Genomic DNA, 12,903 nt, shown 5'->3' with positions numbered 1-12,903 from the left:
AGTCAGGTTCTCACTCTGTCACCCAGGATGGAGTGCAGTGGTGCAAATGTAGCTTACTGAAGCCTTGGACTCCTGGGCTCAAGCGATCCTCCCGCCTTGGCCTCCCAAAGTGCTAGAACTACAGACATGAGTCACTGTGCCTGGCTGGGAGCTTGACTTTTAAGAACCCACTTTTGTGGGTCACATTTTTTCCTAGAAAATTGTATTTAATGTATTGTGTGAAGAAGCCATTAAGATGGGTTGTTCTGGGCAATGAGATAAAAACCCATTATAGTTCACTGAATTATTGAACCCTGAGAGGGAGATGTGATTCTGGACCCATGACCCCTCAAAAAGGCAAGAACCACCAAACTGTGCATTTATGCCAATATTTGATATACCTTGATCTTGGATATGACCAAAGAAAGGAGGAAAGGGAAAATGTCCTATTTTGGGTGCCTACACTGTGTGGGGGCACTTTGTGTGACCTCTCTTATTTCTTTCTTGAGCTACTGAAGTGACTATTATCAACAGCCCCATTTTTCACATAATGAAACTGAGGACAGGAAGCACATATTAGTTCCCAATGCTTTCTAGTTGACAAGAGGCACGGTAATGTAGGGACAGAGGAAAAGTGTCCTTTCTGCCCATGGAAGGCTCACTGAAATGACTGATAAATAAACAATACACAGGAGAAAAAAAAGGCATACCTATTTCTTGGTGTGTATATGGACATGGGAGTCCTGCAAATATGAGGCTCAAAGAGAGACCAGGTCATTGAGGCTTAAATACTATTTTCTTAGGGGGAAGGGAAATAAAGGGCCTGGAGGTAATTTTAGGGACAGTATGTAATTTCTAAGGAAAATTTATGAGCCCAAAGAACAATGGCCTGGGACAACATCCCTCAGAACTCTAGGGGAAGTGGTGGGAAGGTGAGGGGCAGAAGTTCACTGTGAGCAAAGGTTGTCTTATTATGCAGATAAGGTCTCCCAGGTAATCTCTTAGAGCTGCCCTCAGAAGAATAGATGAAAATCTGTCTCAGCATGGTGACGACTTTTAGTCTCTTCTCTTCTCTGGTGGTTATTCGATGAGATTCCCAGGGAGGGGGTCTTAAGACAATTGCATTTCTTTTGGAAAGAAGTTTCTTTAGTCAAATAAAATTTCAGAGAGACTCCCTCCCTGTGTTTGAGAAAAGAAAGAGGATCAGAGATGGGGAGCAGGGGTAAGTCAAAGAGACCTTGGTTCTGAGACTTATTTCTGAGGCCTTCCTATTTCAGTTCAAAGCATTCAGTACGTCAAAGTGCCAAATTTTGAGTTATCATTTCCTGAGCCACAACAGTAATATCAGTAAAATAATAATAGCTGATATTCACTATTTGCAATAGCAAAGACATAGAATCCACCTAAATGCCCATCAATGATAGATTACATAAAGAAAATGTGGTACATATCCACCATGGAATACTATGCAGCCATAAAAAGGAATGAGATTATGTCATTTGCAGGGACATGGTTGGAGCTGGAAGCTGTTATCCTCAGCAAACTAACACAGGAAGAGAAAACCAAACTCCACATGTTCTCACTTATGAGTGGGAACTGAATCATGAGGACACATGAACACTTGGGGGGAACAACACACACTGGGGCCTGTTGGTGGAAGAGGCAGAGCATCAGGAAGAATAGCTAATGGCTGCTGGACTTGATACAAAGGTAATGGAATGATCTGTGCAACAAACCACCATTGCACACATTTACCTATATAACAGACCTGCATGTGTTGCACATGTACCTCTAAACTTCAAATAGAAGTTGAAGAAAAAATAATAGCTGATATTTTTTAAATCTTACTCTGTGTCAGGCACTGTTCTAAACAGTCTATGTATATTATTTCATTTAATCATCCTTATAGGCCAGGCACAGTGGCTCATGCCTGTAATCCCAGAACTTTGGGAGGCCAAGGCAAGTGGATGACATAAGCCCAGGAGTTGGAGTTTGAGACCAGCCTGGGCAATATAATGAGACCTCATCTCTAAAAAATACAAAAATTACACAGGAGTGGTGGCACGCACCTCTGGTCCCACCTACTAGGGAGGCTGAGGCAGGAAGATCACTTGAACCTTGGAGGTGGAGGTTGCAGTGAGTGCTGATTGCATCACTACACTCCAGCCTTGACGACAGTGAGACCCTGTCTCAGTAAGAAATAAAAATAAATAATCTTTTTTACAACCCATTAAGGTGGATATTGTTATTATTCCCATTTTACATATAAGGAAGATGAAGCTCTGAGAAGTTCAACAACTGGTCCAAGGTCACCCAGCTAGTAAAGGATAGAGCTGGGACTCGCATCTCACTGGTCTGCCTCAAGCCCACGCTCATAACCTCTCAAAGACACTTACCTTCCAGAACTTTCTGGGGAATCACTATAAGATCAAGTTGACTGCTTAGGACCAGCAAGGACCATGGTGCATTGTGTAATAATTTCAGGGTGGAGATTAACAAAAAGCCTTACCCTTCATTCTGTCATCTTCCAATACCAGTCACAACCCAGGGTCCTCCACATCTGCATCAGTAACAAAACAAGAAGAAACCTCACCCAAGACCACAGTGAGGGTCAGAAATGACTTCAATGCAGGCATGTCTGGCTCCTGAGCCTGAGCTCTGAGGCACCATGCAGCCACATGCCCATCATCTTCTACTCCTGCATGGAAATCCCTGAGCTTCGTGGAAGCCAGCAAGATCCCAGAAGTCCCTGTGAAGCACAGAAGGCAGACAGCAAACCCTTGGTTACCCCCAGAAGATTAAACTAGAGCAAACCAAATAGGCAACCACGGGGATTCAGGAACACCCTTGATCATCAAAACAGAGTAAAAAATCCCCCATCCCCTTGGGCTGAGCTAGAAGCCAAGGCCTCAGAAGACAGGACAGAAGCATCTTTCATTGTCCCTCCCACAGAGCTACCAGCCTCCTGCACTGCGAGCAAAGCTATGGTGTCCCCATGGGCAAGGCTGCCTATGTCTGTGCCCCAGCTACGCTGCCCTGCTGTTTTATAGGCACAAGTAAGATGATATCCCAAGCAATCCCTCCAACATGGAGTAAAATTCATGTAGTAATAATCCCTGTTCTTATGCATACACATACACACACACATGCACACATAATTTAAGCCTCCTCGGGAAGTGAACAAAAATGCTGGCCAAAAAAAAAAAAAAAAAGCTGTGTGTCTCCCCAACATGAACCTGTAGCATTGGCATTTGACCCCTAATCTAGGCAGGAGTTAGCATCCTATCAGCCACCCCCCCTTCTCTCTCCTTCTCTCTTATCTCTCTCTCTCTCTCTCTCTCTCTCCTTCTCTTTCTCTCGCTTTCTCTTCCTCCCTCCCTCCCTCATCTCTTTCTCTCTCTCTCCCTGCCTCTGCATCTCTGTTTCTCTCTCCCTCCCTTTCTCTCTCTCTCTCTCTCTCCCTCTGTTTCTCTCTCTTCCTTCCTCCCTCCCTCATCTTTCTCTCTCTCTCCCTGCCTCTGCATCTCTGTTTCTCTCTCCCTCCCTTTCTCTTTTTCTCTCACTCTCCGTTTCTCTCTCTTCCTCCCTCCCTGTCTCTCCCTCCCTCCCTCTCTCTTACTCCCTCCTTTTTTCTTTCTCCTTTCCTCCCTCCCTCTCTTTGTCTCCCTCCCTCCATTCCTCTCTCTCTTCCTCTCTCTATCCCTTTTTCCCTCCCTCTCTCCCTCCTTTCTCTTTCTCTCTCTTTCTCTCTCTCTGTTTCTCTCTCCCTCCCTCTCCCCCACCTCTCTCTCTCTCTCTCTCTCTCTCTCTCTCTTTCTCTCTGTGTGTGTGTGTGTGTGTGTGTGTGTGTGTGTGTGTGTGTGTGTGTGTGTGTGTCATATTTCTTGCTGGCTGTGTTGCTGCCTCCAAGTCCTTTGCAGGGCACTTGTACTTCAGCACCACGGCCAGAGCACATTTCCCCTTTCCCTCCCAGGCAGTGGATGATTGCAGATTTCTGAGACTTCCCCTCCTCCCCCTCCATCCCTCTCACTCCCACTTGCTCCCTCCTCTGTACCCCTTCTTCCTTTCTCTCTTTTCCTCCTCTTGCTTTGGTGCTGTTGAACACACCTGTAGTGATGACAAAGGTGTGCCCAAGGCGGGAAGCTTCTATGACAGATACAGGGACACCACCCAGCTGGCCAAGAAAATACAGCTTATGCGGGTCCTAGGCACAAGCACCACCTGGGAACATCTTGTCTGGGTTCTGATGTCTGACTGATTTGGGCACCAAGCCCCTGGAAAAGAGACAAAGAACCAAAAGGGTTCAATACTGAAGTCCACACTGTACACATTGGTCCCAGGCTGCACTAACTCAAAACATGACATGTCCTATCCTAGTCCAGGGCAGGGAAAACACTGGAGAACAAAAAGGCTAGGAAATAAGGACGTGGTTGGGTGCACTGGCTCATGCCTGTAACCCCAGAACTTTGTGGGGGCGGCCAAGGTGGGAAGATCATATGACCCAGGATTTCCAGACAAGCCTGGGTAACATAATACAAAAATTAGCCAGATGTGATGGCATGTGCTTATAGTCCCAGCTACTCAGGAGGCTGAGTGGGGAGGATCACTTGAGCCAGGGAGGTCGAGGCTGCAGTGAGCCATGGCTGCACCACTATACTCCAGCTTGAGTGACAGAGGGAGACCCTGTCTCACCAAAAAAAAAAGAAAAAAAAAAGTAAGGATTCACATTCTTTCTTACTGCCCACATTTTACTTCTCTCTCTTACTCCTACTTGCAACTTGAAAAGGAGAGTCTGTGTTTTGTACACCCAAATGTGCATACTGTGCTGTGTGTGCATATATGCTGAAGGTGAGGGGTGGGGGTTAGACAGAGAGAGGTGTCCATGAACAATCCTAGTAGCAAAATGAGAGGCAGGCCAGGTCAGTCTGCAAGCGGAATACAGAGCAGCAGACATTTATCCAATGGGGAAGAGGCTCATTCATTTCTTCTGTGCAAATAATGAAAAAAGAACTAACATTTGTGAGCAACTGATATGGCCAGGCACTGTTGATTGCTTTGTATGCCTCATGCCATCCAGTCGTGACACCTTGATGAGGCAGGCACTGTTCTCATTACACAGATGAGAATGCTGAGGCTCAGAGTGACTGAGCAACGTGACCAGGGATCAGGATCACACAGCTACTAAGTGGCAGACATATACATGAGGGTACAGAAGGCAAGCGCAACATAAAGAAAAGAAACTCATCCTGTTTGAGAAGTTACACGAATTCGAGTGCAGCAAATGTAGAGATTATTTTTCCCCTCTCTTCTGATCTCAACAAAGAATTTTTATGAAGACAGTGCTGATTGTTTATTCTCTATGAGTGCGAAGTACCAACATAAAGGAAAGTGACTTCAATTAAACCATACATGGGCCGGGCATGGTGGCTCACACCTGTAATCCCAGCACTTTGGGAGGCTGAGGTGGGCGGATCACCTGATGTCAGGAGTTTGAGACAAGCCTGGCCAATATGGCAAAACCCTGTCTCTACTAAAAACATAAAAATTAGCCAGGTGTGGTAGAATGCATCTGTAATCCCAGCTACTGGGGAGGCTAAAGCAGGAGAATTGATTGAACCCTGGAGGCGGAGGTTGCAGTGAGCCGAGATCACGCCATTGCATTCCAGCTTGGGTGACAGAGGGAGACTCTGTCTGAAGAAAAAAAGAAAATTAAAGCATACATGACTTTAGTTGGATAAATGTCAGGCCTTACCATCAGGGTCATTTGGGGTTAGTCGGTTGGTTCATTTTGTTTATAAGCTGGGACATGGCTCCTGTGATGAAAGCAGCACAGGAGAAGGAAGTTGGGAGACTTAAATTTGAATTCTGAGTCTTCCGCTAATTTGAGGGTGACCTTGGGCAAGCTGCTCCAGTTTCTTGGGTTCTAGCCACCCATCCTTCTACTGCCAAAAAGGAGGGGCTCTGAGCAGGTTATCTGATGATCCTTCCAGCTATGACATCAGCTTATGTTCCCAAAAGCTGCTGTACGATGAGGTCTCCTGCCCTTCAGGAGCCAAAACAAAAGACATACTGGACCATTTCATCTCCACCAGGAGCTTAAGGGACGTTGGAGGCCACGTCTAACCTCAGTCCCCCAGGAAAATGCTGTCTGAGCCTGCCCAGAGTGCAAGCGGCCCCCAATCCCTTCGGAAGCCAGCCACACACCGCCCCACTTCAGGTGCCCATCCATCAGCTGGGTTTCCTGGGGAAACAGAGCTCATTCTTAAGCTCTCTTTTATGGCTTTTACCCAGAATTGATTTGAATAAATCAGTCTAATGCTCTCTCTACAATGGAACCAATTGTAAAAGAGCTTTATTTGCTCAGCTTTGAAAGCAGGTTGGAGCTGCCTTCTTCCCACTGCAAGACTGATGGAGAAAAAGGAAGCACACTCAGTGAATTTGACAAAGGAGAATTCCTCGAAAGGGGTGGGAGGGAGCCAAAGCCCCCCACCCAAGGATTCCCCAGCAAAGGGAACCCACACTTGCAGGACCCACGCCTGGAGAAAGAGGCCAGAGGTGACCAAATGGGATTTATCTGCGCCTGATGCTAATACCGATACCTACTATGGTCAGCTACAGGCTTAGGGAAGCAAGTCGTCCCTGACAACGTCTGTTCCCCGCTTCTTCCTCTCTCAAGACACAGCAAGAGCTAAACTCTCCTGAGCTTTTCTGACGCTCCAGGCACTGTGCCAAGTCTCAAGGGCACCTCCAATCCAACGATCCCAAACACAAGGGTTTTCTTTCCACTCTGCAAATGCCCTCAATGTTTTGCTTACCCCAGAGCCTTTGCGAGCCCTGTTCCCTCTGCCTCTCTCCAACTCCTACACATACGCCCGTGTCTGTAAGCCTGGCTCCTCCTCCTTCATACCTCTTCCAATTCCACTTCCTCCTAAGGGCATTTCCCAAACACTGCAGTATAAATGAGGTTCTCACTATTATTCTCTCAATCCTGTTCTTTTGCTCCTGAACCACTTTATAGCACAGAGGCAAGATGGTGTTTTATTCAGAGACACAGGTTTGGGAGCCAGAGGCCTGTGGAGCCCCTGCTACTCCTCTTATTAGCTGAGGACCTTGGACACATACTTAATTTTTCTGTGCCTTAGTTTACTCAGCTGTAAAATGGGGATTATAAAAGCACCCATGTCTTGGGGCTGCAGTAAGGATTAACTGAGCTGACACCCTGTCAAGGGCCCAGAAACGTACCTGGCATGTAGAAAGTCCTCAGTAAACGTTTGTTATTATTTCTGCTGCGACTGTTTGATTTACCTCTACTCCCCACCAGCCTGTGCACATCATGAGCTGACAGCCGGATCCTTCTGTTCATCAAAACAACCCCAGGGCCGAGTTCAGTGCCCGGCACACATAGGTACTAAAAAAAAAAATGTATGTTGAATGAATGGAAATTTCCTTTGTTTTGTTATGTTTGCTTCATACGCACTTCAAAGAGACCAAGTGGAAATGGCATTGATTTTTATCATTTTATAGATGAAAAACACTGAGTCTGGAAACCTCAATGTATCCAAGCCTGGCTGATCGAGCGTCCAAGCAAGGCAAAAGCCCATGCGCAGTGCTTTTCCCACCAGGGGACAAGAAATAGAAACCTCAAACTGCCCCTTCACCCTCAGGGACCACTGGGACTCCGCTGAGGTCACTCCCAGCTTGGCTGAGGCCACCGCACCTCAGCAGTGAAGAGGTTACAGTTCAGCCCAGTGTCTGGGGAATGAGGCTTCTAGGGCTGTCTGCAAACTTGCCCCACCTGCCCTCCCAGGGGATCTTGATGGGTTGCAATGAGCAAACTAAAAGCTCTGGCTGACAGTGCATGAGGTGAGGGCCACGAAGTCAGTGATGCTGAGGCTGAGGACCAAGAGCTCGAAGAGTCCTCTCTCCCTGCAGCAAGAATGAACATATTGACCAGAGGGACCCATTACCCACAAAGGAAGGACAGCCTTGCATCCAGAGGAGCGCACTCAGGAAGCAGCTTGACCCCCATAGGCAAGTAGAGGTGGGGACCACAGAGACTTTTGTGCACTATTATCCCAGTGTTCTTGGCAAAGGGCTGCCCTTGATAGCCATCTCTTGAATGACTGCACGAATACACTGGTGGTTGAATGAATCAAGGGTTGAATACATGGATCACAGCAATAATAAAAAACCTATCTGTTGGCCAGACATGGTGGCTCACGCCTGTAATCTCAGCACTTTGGGAGGCCAAGGCAGGTGGATCGCTTGAGCCCAGGAGTTTGAGACCAGCCTGGGCAACATGGCAAAACCCCATCTCTATTAAAAATACAAAAATTAGCCGGGCACCCACCTGTAATCCCAGGTACTTGGGAGGCTGAGACACGAGAATCGCTTAAGCCTGGGATGCAGAGGTTACAGTGAGCTGAGATCTCACCACTGCACTCCAGCCTGAATGACAGAGCGAGACTCTGTCTAAAAAAAAAAAAAAAAAAAAAAAAAAAAAACCTATCTGTGTCCAGCTTCATCCTTCCTCCTCATCAGAATCCTGATTTTGGGAGTAGTATATCATAATGGCTAACAGGGTAGACTTTGAATCCAGCCTGCCCGAGTTCAAATCCAAGCTTCACCACTCACTATGTGACATTGAACAAGTTATCTAACCCTTCTGTGCCTTGGTTTCCCCACCTGCAAAATGGAGAGGCTAATCCCTTCCTAATGGAATTGTGCGGTTTAGTTGAGTTTATATATAAATTACTTGCAACAGTGTCTGGCATGTAGTAAGTGCTCAAAATATGTGCTAGCTGTTACTGTTGCCATACTGGCTTTTGTCCGTATGTTTATTATTTTCAGCCTTATTTGATTTGCCTCTTGCTATAAGCTTCCTTGAGCCCTTCTGGGGAAGAAGCAGAATACAAATCAATTTAATAAATGAACTATTCAAATATAACATTTACAGGGTGGACTTAATCTAACAGATTTTCTCCTAATAAGACACATTTGCAAATTAAACTGTCTAATTTGGTGATATCTTTCAACACGTTAAGTGCACATGCCCTCTGCCCAGCAATCTCACTTCTGGGGACTGATCCTCGAGACACATCCACATGAGTGAGCCCAAATGGTACACGAGGAAATTTTACTGCAGCACCGTTTAGAAAAGCAAACAACCAAAACAACCGACGTGTCCATGATGGGGGTTCGGCTAAATGAATTTATGACATAGTCATAAAGCAGGATATGCGCAGCTACTAAACACTGGAGCAAGCTTTTATGCGCCAACATAGAGAGATCCTTAGGACATATGGCTTCTGAAAAAAAGAAGCTGCCCAATGTTGTATAGAGCATGACTCATTTGTGCTTCTAAATATATGTGTACTCATACTTAAACCCATACACATATGTACACATGCACACACAGATATGTACCACGGTCATTATATCTACATTTTACAGATGAAGACACTAAGACCTAGATTTTGGATTTTGTTTTTTTAACCCCAACTGACAGTCACTGTCTTTTAATTTAAAAAAAAAAAAAAAAAAAAGTACGGCCGAGCACAGTGGCTCACGCCTGTAATCTCAGCATTTTGGGAGGTGGAGGCGGGCAGATAACTTGAGGTCAGGAGTTCGAAACCAGCCTGGCCAACATGGTGAAACCCCGTCTCTACTGAAATATACAAAAATTATCCAGGTGTGGTGGCAGGAGACTTAATCCCAGCTACTTGGGAGGCAGAGACAGAAGAATCGTTTGAATCCCGGAGGCGGAGGTTTCAGTGAGTTGAGATCCAGCCATTACACTCAAACCTGGGGGATAAGAGCGAGACTTCTCTCAAAAAAAAAAAAAAAAAAAAATACAATCTACTTATATTTAGTGTAAGTGATATGCTTGATTTTGATCCTTTGATACTGCTTCATACTTCTTATTTATTTTCCTTTATTTCCTATTTTCATTTTTCCCTGGTTAGAACAAGCTATTGTTTGCTCCCTTTTCTCTTTAGGAATTGACTTTCCCTTTCCAAGCATTCATAAACATGTTTCTCTATCATTCTATGGGAAAAAGATGCCAACCCCTGCCCTCACCAAATGTTTTCATTCCTTCTTTTTCTGTCCGCCTCTTCTCAATAAGATGAGGTCTTTTTAAGGCTTCCACCAAACTCCTTCCACCACCCTCTTAGTTTTGCTGAGGAATGTTCTAACTGGAGCCGTTGGGTATTTCTGTTTTCATGGAAACAATTCAAGGCCTTGTTTCTGCCTTATGTGTTGAAACCACCCTCTTTCTCCGGATTGAGTAATACATTGAAGCTTTCCAGATTTAACCAATAAGTTAACCTGCAAACAGAAGAAACACAATTCTAAGCCAGTTTACGTTAAAATGCTGGCGACTTATGTACCCCGCAAGTTTGAGGGGATGGTCCTAGCTTCAGGCTTAGCTGCCTCTAGGTTCAAATACTGTCATCAGGGTCCGCTGTATGTCTCTCTCTTTATCCCTCAGCTCCACTTTGCCTTATTATCAGACAATCTTTATCCAGATGGACATAAGACGACAGTTCACGGTCTCAAGGCTGTGTCCTACACAAAGCCCTCAACGCCAACTTAGTAAAACGCATCTTTCCCACAACCTCTGAGAAAAGACTCATGGAAAGCCGTGATTAGCCCATTCTTAAGAGTTATCCATTCCTGGACCAATCAATGTGGCCAGAAGGATTGAGTCCTCTGATTGGATGAGGCTGAGTCATGTGACCTCCCTGAACCACATAAACTGAATCATATTGTTCTGAAAATAGGAGAAAGTGGTTTGCAAAAAAGATGAGGTGTTGGCCTACCTTGTGTACCTCGTGGTCAACAAGCATAATCTGAAGAATCCAGGAACTCACAAAGGATTCTAAGAGGTCACAAAGATTGATGCCATCAGGCCCCAAAACTTCCACAGGAGTGTCAAGAGAAAAAATACCTGGATCACTCAGGTGCCCTCTCCTCAGTTTTCCTCTGTCCAGGCTTGAAGAACTACAGCCATTTCCAAGTTCTAAAAGGACAGCTAGGGGAGTTATTTGTTTGTTTATTTGTTTGCTTTGATTTCAGAAAGATGCGAACTCCAGGATCTCTTGAGAGGCTGCCAGGTAAGAAACCATGTGGTTAAAATTCACTCTTGGAGCCTACGCTCATGATAAATGCAATCATGGCTTCATATATCTGGCATCAAGAAACAGTAATCTTTCAGCAAAAACTCTCACTTGGTGTATTTTTCTCAGGCTTGTCACAAGACCTTCCAATTTAACCCGAAGACACTCCTGAGTTAGTAGGAAGCTCAACAATATTTCTTCCCTGACAAATCCCTGTACTTCAGCTCCAGCTATCTCTGGGAATGCAAGGTGACTCCTTGTTGGGAAAATACTGCATTTGTCCCTTCCACGGTAAAGGGCTGTTGCTCATCGTATATAGTGAGGTTTTTCCAAGAAAGAGAAACATGTCCCATTTGCTCCATAACCTAAGAAGAAAACAAAACCCAGATTCGCACAAATAGAAGAAGGTTGAATTCTGCTTGTTATTCTCAGCTTTGAGACTGCATTGATTACTTCTAGACAAAAAAAAAAAAAAGTTGTTTCTAATATACAGTCACCCTGCATTAGATTTATGTACTTGAGCTTAAAAGAAGCCAAGTAAAGTTATCTGTTCTTGTTGTACCTGATTAACCTCAATACACAAATCATACTAATCAATAGTTAATTAAAAATGTGGCACTACCTCACCCCTATGCAAACGTGACCCATCTTGTATATCACTAAGTTAAAAGCCATGCTGGCCATCCTCTAAAGCAACATAGAATTGTCCAGACAAGAAAATAAACATATTTCCAAAATATTTCTATGTAAGGACCTCAAATGTAATGTTTGACTATACTTGTAACTTGGGGCCATCCCAGAGAAGCCACCTTGCAACGGCTCATTTTAGGTGTCAGTTTGACTGTATTAAGGAACACCTACAGAAAGCATTATTTGGGGGTATGCCTATGAGCACTCTGGAGGTGTTTCCAGAGGCGATTCGTGTGTGAGTCTGCTTGGACTAAGGAGGGAAGATCCACTCTCAGCGTGGGTGGGTACCATCCAATCAGTTGAGGACCCTGACAGGACAAAAACCGAGGAAAAGCAAACGTGTCTCTATCTCCTGGAGCTGGGACACACTCTCCTTCTCCTGCCCTTGGACATCAGAACATCAGGCTTCCTGATTTCCGGACTCTGGGACTTAACACCAGCAGCCCCCTGGGTTCTCAGGCTTTTGGCCTTGGACTGAGAGTTACACCATCATCTTCCCAAGTTCTGAGGCCGTTAGACGCAAGCCAGGCTACCAGCATCCCAAGGTCTCCAGCTTGTAGACAGTTTGTCGTGGGACTTCTCAGCCTTCATACTCACATGAGCCAATTCCCCCAGTAAGTCCATTTTTGTGTATCTGTTTATACATGATGGGTTCTGCCTCTCTGAAGAACCCTGACCAATACACGCCTCATTTGGTACACAGATCTTCCCAGTCTTGGAATCAGTACCTCCTTGACCATGCGGCCTGTATCCTCTGCACAGTTAAGGTTTGTGGAGATGCTCTCATGGTGATTTGAAGTACTGCGTTTCCATTTTCAAATTTTCTCCAGGCTGAGAGCCTGTGAACTCACCCTCACCCTGATCTCATCTTCACTCATGCCTTCAAAACTACAATCAAGAACAATCAGGCAGAACTGATTTATTTAGCATCTCCTGGGTTGCTGGTAACTCTTAGTGAGTCTATTTTAACTTCACACTCATTTCTGCCATAACAAAAGCATATATTTTATTGATAAATGTTTCTGTACCCCGACTTATTCCAAAGAGGACTTGAAATGGCTAGGAAAATAGTACATTGGAAATAGCTTTGTCAGAATTACCCGTTTTATGGATT

The sequence above is a fragment of the Macaca fascicularis genome, chromosome 20 (genome assembly GCF_037993035.2).
Source record: "Macaca fascicularis isolate 582-1 chromosome 20, T2T-MFA8v1.1".
NCBI lineage: Eukaryota > Metazoa > Chordata > Mammalia > Primates > Cercopithecidae > Macaca > Macaca fascicularis.
Note: the sequence above shows the minus strand (reverse complement) of the source record.